A 6,528-nucleotide genomic window follows, 5' to 3' on the forward strand; every position below is an offset into this window, starting at 1 on the left:
TCTGTATCTCCATGCATCGAATCCCTGTTTTCCTCCATTGGCTGCTTGTCTTTTCTTCTTTTGTGGCTAGATGAAGCTGCCATTGGTTCTTTAGTTTTGGTAAGTGACAACTAAAGTTGACAAGGTGAAGCAAGAAGTGTTGTTGGAAGTGTGGTGAGTTGTTTTCGCAAGAGATAGTTATGCTATGATGAAGGAAAAGTGTATGAAGGAGAATTGTGGTGTGGGCTCGTTCCCCAAGTGGTTCTTTATAGTGCCCATAAGTGAAAAATGACGGCTAGGGTGGTTTGTGAAGGGTGGCTTGATGGTAAATATATGAATTATGGATAAGGACAATTGGCTTTTCATTTTCTTGGAAGTATTCTGGTCCATTAGGTTGTACATGTACATCTTTTCTTGCAGAACTTCCTTTTCCCATGTGTTAGCTTCAAAGACTTTGAACTTTCTTTTTGACCAAGCACGTACCTTCCCTTGTCTTTTTCCTCCATTTTTGTCTTTTCTTTTGTACCTGCACAAACAAACAAATTTGCTATCATTTTTCGGTCCATGTGAATTATGAATAGTATTTGCACATGTAAATCAATGCTTGTCTTTATGAGCTTATAGCCGTGACTTCTACATGTATGCACACTTATTATTTGGACACCAAACTTAGTGTTTGGTCAAGTCTCCTGATGACATGAAATCCATATTGGTTGTCCTTAATGAGTGTGCATAATTCTAATAAATCATAGTCACCTTGGCTCTTTGATTCTAAACAAAGTACTACCCTAAGTAATTGAAACCAAAGTATTAAAACATGTGAATGGTATACTTGTCATGAATTTTGAAATCCAGAGGAACTTCTTGCTTTTCATAAACTGTGTTCAAAAAGAACACCAAACTTAATGTTTGGTTGTGCACCTTGAATGAAAGATGGAATTCAATTTGAGTAAGATTTGGGAGTGCCATCAGGCACACCAAACTTAGAGACCAATTGTAATTTACATGCAAGGTTTAGTGCACTTAATCAATAGTTGTCCTGAGGATTCAAGTTCATGCATAAGAAACCATGCTTTATTAGATGTAAAGCAAAGCACTAAAGATTAAGGATACTAAAAACATGGGTTGCCTCCCATGAAGCGCTTCTTTAACGTCACTAGCTTGACGGTTGTCCCTTGTTAGGGTGGATTGTAGTGCTTGACGTCTTCTCCTCTCACTATGAAAACGTCCCCACTTGATTCATTCATGACCTCTAAATGTTCCATAGAAAGAACTTTCCTGATTGTGAACACTTGAGGGAGCTGGGAAGGAATGGTTTGAGGCCAGGTGGGATTGGCAGATAATGACTTGATATCACGTTATCTCCCGGAGAAAAACCTTCAGTGGGAATTTTCTTGTTTCTCCATCCTCTTGGCAATCTCCCTATCACTCTTCCCTTTCTCTTGAGGATTTCTTCATTGACCCTTATGTCAGGAGGATCCTTCTGATCTGTTTCCACTGATTCTTGTGGCTCTAACTCTTGCAACTCTTGTTTGCCTTCCAAGGACTGTTTTAGAGTTTCAGCTGCTGGATTACTTTCCTCCAAACACAGATGGCTACTATCATCCTTAGGCTTTTCAGGTTCTGGTTCAGGCTCAGATGCAGGTTTGAAAACTTTGAAAATGAGCTGTTCATCATGTATTCTCAGAATTAGCTCTCCTTGTTCTACATCTATGAGCGCTCTAGTAGTGGCTAGAAATGGTCTGCCCAGAATGATAGGGTGTAAGTAGCTTTCCTCCATGTCCACAATGACAAAGTCTGTGGGGAAGTAATAATCCCCACTTTCACCAGCACATTTTCAACTACCCCTTCAGCTTGCTTCTGAGTTTTGTCAGCCAGTTGTATGATTACATCAGTGGATCTCACTTCATTCAGTTGTAGCCTCTTCATAAGAGTTAGAGGCATCACATTTATGCTCGCTCCTAGATCACAGAATCCTCTGTCAATTTTTGTTTCCCCTATGATGCAAGGGATATGAAAACTTCCTGGGTCCGTTTTCTTAGAGAGTGTGTCCTTCTTGATGAGAGCACTGCATTCTTTGTTCATTATTACCGTTTGTCCTCCCTTCAAAACTCTTTTCTTGCTCAACAATTCCTTTAAATACTTGATGTGTGTAGGCATTTGATGGAGAATCTCAAGAAAGGGGATATTGATATGGAGAGAGTTAAATGTCTCCAAAAACCTTGAATATGTTTTCCTTTTTTCACCTCCTCCTAACCTCTGAGGAAATGGTGCTTTTGGTTGGTATGTTTCCATTGTGCCCTTTTGCAGTTCCTTGGCTTGCTCAGTTTCACTTTCCTGCTTAGCTTCCTCCACACCTTCCTTCAAGATTTCTGGCTCCTGTTCTGAGGCCTGATTCCTTCTTCTTCTGAGACTTCCTTCAATATGGTGATGGCCTTGCATTCTTCCCATCTTACTCTCTTTTGTTCCCCTTTAGGATTCTTTTCTGTGTCACTAGGGAACACTGCAGTTGATTTGGGGCCTGTCGAGATAGCTCTCCTACTTGAGATTCCATCCTCTTGAGTTTTTCACCATGGTTTCTTAAGGTAGTTCTCACATCATCCCTGAAGCTTTTCAATTCAATTATGTCTTGACTCATGGTTGCCATCATTCCTTCAATCCGGTTTAATTGATCTTGAAATTGTTGGTTCGGATTAGGTTGGGTAGGTTGATTATTTTGGCCATGATATGGTGGTTGAGGGTAAGTGTTTTGTGTGGCTTGGTATGATCTTTGGTTGGAGTTTTGGTATGTGGGATTGTTATGTTGGTTGTGGTTGTAAGGTTTGTGGTTTTGTGGTTGGGTTTGTTGGTTTCCCCACCCAAAGTTTGGGTGGTTTTTCCAGCCTGGGTTGTAAGTGTTGGAATGTGGATCATATGATTGCCTTTGTTGGTTTCCCACATAATTGGCCTCATCCCAATCACTTCCTTCAATGCTTACTTCCTCTTGATCTTGTGTGTGTATTGCAGCCACTTGCTTTGTTTCTAATTGCCTGGTAAGCTCTGCTAGTTGCTTGGCAAACACCTTGTTTTGGGCTAGAATTGTATCAACATGGTTCAGCTCCATGACTCCCTTAGTGTTGTGCCTTTCTGATGCATAGTAGTACTCATTCTCAGCCACTGTCTCAATCACTTCAATGGCCTCTTCCACAGTCTTTTTCCTGTTCAATGAACCTCCTGATGAATGGTCTACAGCCTTCCTTGATTCATAAGAGAGTCCATCATAGAAGATATGCAATTGCACCCAATCATGGAACATGTCTGGTGGGCATTTCCTTGTCAAGTCCTTGAATCTCTCCCATGCCTCGTAGAGAGTTTCACCATCTTGTTGTCTAAAGGTCTGAACCTCAGATCGAAGCCTATTGACCTTTTGTGGGGGGTAGAAACGTGCCAGAAACTTGCTTTCCACCTCATCCCATGTTGTTAGACTCCCCCTTGGGAATGATTCCAGCCACTTAGCTGCTTTGTCCCTAAGTGAAAATGGGAACAAAAGCAGTTTATAGGCATCTTCCTGGACTCCATTGGACTTCACAGTGTCACAAATTCTCAGGAATTTTGTGAGATGTTGGTTTGGGTCTTCATTAGCACCTCCTCCAAAAGAACAATGATTCTCCACAAGTGATATTAGTTGTGGTTTGAGCTCAAAATTGTTGGCTTGAATGGGTGGTTTCTGGATGCTGCTACCACAATTTCCAGAGGTTGGGTTTATGTATGAACTAAGAACCCTCCTCTCAGGAATGGCATTGTTTCCATCAGCTCTCTCATGGTTGTGAACTTCTCTATCCATGTTGAGATCTAGAGCTTCCTCAAAATTGTCCTCAGATTCTCCTTCAGATTCCTCTTCTCCCACTACTCTCTTCCCTCTTGCTTCCCTTCTCAGTCTATGAAGGGTCCTCTCTGGTTCGGTATATGGAGGAGTTGATGTCTCTCCTCTCCTACCTGTCATACAAGAACACAGCACAGGCACAAACAAGTGAAATACTCTTGGTTAATGGAAGAGTATGGTTAGAGCAATTGAGGAATTAATTCAAACAGTTAGTGAGTCAGTGAGTTAGTTGCTTGAATTTAAAGGCATAAAGAAAGAAAGCATGTAACCGGGTGCAGAAATTAAAATTCAACAAGTAACTTGTACTGAATTAATCAAAACAAAAAAAATGCTCAATCTAGTTAACTTCCAATTGGAGAATTGTCAATCGAAAACCAATCCCCGGCAACGGCGCCATAAACTTGATGCACATAAACTAGTTATGCTACGATTTAGGAAATTGCACGATCGGCAAAATTCCTTCCGGCAAGTGCACCGGTTATCGTCAAGTAAAAACTCACAATAGAGTGAGGTCGAATCCCACAAGGATTGGTTGAGTGAGCAATTCGGATTAGAAGTGTGTTCTAGTTGAGCGGAATCAAGATTGAGATGAGAATTTGCGGAATGTAAAGTTGGCGGGAAAAGTAAATGACAAGAAATTAAAATGGCGGAATCTTAAATTGCATGAATTAAAGAGCAGAAACTAAATTGCTGAAATTAAAGGGAATGGGGGTGATTGCATGAATTTAATTGCAGGATGTAAAGAGAAAGTGGAAATCAGAATTTGGGGGATTCATTGGGTTAAAGGAGATATTGAGATCTCCGAATCAAAACATGTTTATCTCTTCCTCAAGCAATGCATTCATTGAATTTTGCTTGGCAATCTTATATGATTGGATCCCAATCCCTTGGCTCACCAATTCTCTCTAAAAATGAACAAATTCCCAATCCCTTGGTTTAAATGTTCATAAGAAGAGATGATGCTCTATCACTGATTATACCACACAATTTCATGAACCACAATTTGGTAGGATTACATGTCACAATATCCATCCAAACCCCAATCCAATTCATTGTGAGAAAGCTTCTCTAGCATGAATCCTCCATTCCTTTCCCAAGGTTCCGAAGGATTCCAATTATGGGTAGTTTCTTTCCCAAGACAACTACCCAATGGAATTAGATCGAGAAGCTTTCTAACAAAATTCAAGAGAAAAGATTGAAGAAGAAGATAAACTATTATTGATTCATTGAATTACAATAGAGCTCCCTAACCCAATGAAAGGGGGTTTAGTGAGTCATAGCTCTGAATTCAATTACAAAGAAATGAAAACTAGCTCATCAAAGGGTCCCTCTAACTTAAATTCTATCCTATTTATACACTTTCTATATTGAGCTTCTGTTGAGTTTCTTGGGCTTTGAGGCCTCTCCATGCTTTCCTTTTGCCTTGGGTTTATGATCCATAATCTTGATGAGGTTGTTGATCCAAATCCTGTAACATTTATTGAGCCAACTTAGTGATAATCAAATAATGACACATGACTCAATAAATTGAGATTTCAAACTCATCAATCCTTCAGGCCCAATCCCATAAACCATGATATTCAATTGGGTTTCATACCAAAGTAAGTTTAAGTTAATATTTGTGCTCAAAGACTAACTTAAATCACAATATTTTTGGCCCAGAAACCTTTTCCAAGAGTGGCGTTTAAGTTGCAGTTTAAGCTTAAACTGCAGCTTAAACGCCAGACACTTCCAGTGAGGCCTTTTGTAGAAGCACGTTTAAGCTTCAGTTTAAGGTTAAACTGAAGCTTAAACGTGGAAATGGAGGAAGGTAGCCCTGGAGAGTAATGTAGTCGAACACGTTTAAGCTTCAGTTTAAGGTTAAACTGAAGCTTAAACGTGGATAAAGGAAGGGCAGCCCTGGAGGTCGAACACGTTTAACCTCCAGTTTAAGGTTAAACTGGAGGTTAAACGTGGAAAAGGAAGGAGGCATCCTGGAGGTCGAACACGTTTAACCTCCAGTTTGAGGTCAAACTGGAGGTTAAACGTGGAAGCTTAGAATGGTAGCCCTGGAGGTGTCGAACACGTTTAACCTCCAGTTTGAGGTCTAACTGGAGGTTAAACGTGGAAATGGAGAAAGCAACCCTGGAGGAAAGTTCTTGGTCGAACACGTTTAAGCTCCAGTTTGAGGTCAAACTGGAGCTTAAACGTGGAAATGGCTCCCTGGTGCTCTTCCCACTCCTGGCGTTTAACCTCCAGTTTGAGGTCAAACTGGAGGTTAAACGTGGAACTCCTCCCTGGGTGGCATACTCATTCTGGCGTTTAACCTCCAGTTTGAGGTCAAACTGGAGGTTAAACGTGGAAATGCTTCTTTGGTGAGACCTTCCATTCTGGCGTTTAACCTCCAGTTTGAGGTCAAACTGGAGGTTAAACTTCATTTCCAGCATTTCTTATCCTTCATGATTTTTGGCGTTTAAGCTCCAGTTTAGGCTTAAACTGGAACTTAAACTCCACATGTGATATTCAAGCTTCCTTTATTGATTTCGTTGCTTCCTTGCCTAGCCTCTTCTTCCCTGAAATCATCCAAACAATTGCATCAAAGTCTTGCAAAATTTCATGAGAAATCTTCCATTCATAGCATTCAAGTAATATAACTAAAAACTCATGGAATTTGCATCAAAATCATACTGTTTGGATGGTTCATTGCT

General features: G+C 40.5%; 1 non-coding gene across 1 annotated transcript; it reads left to right on the plus strand.

Annotated features, from left to right (window-relative positions):
• The first annotated feature begins 3,272 nt into the window (after positions 1–3,272).
• On the plus strand, positions 3,273–3,376 carry LOC112768595 (small nucleolar RNA R71). The gene has a single exon (XR_003186003.1). It is a non-coding gene; the product is annotated as a small nucleolar RNA R71 (small nucleolar RNA).
• The last annotated feature ends 3,152 nt before the right edge of the window (positions 3,377–6,528 follow it).

This window comes from Arachis hypogaea, chromosome 17 (genome assembly GCF_003086295.3).
Source record: "Arachis hypogaea cultivar Tifrunner chromosome 17, arahy.Tifrunner.gnm2.J5K5, whole genome shotgun sequence".
Lineage (NCBI taxonomy): Eukaryota > Viridiplantae > Streptophyta > Magnoliopsida > Fabales > Fabaceae > Arachis > Arachis hypogaea.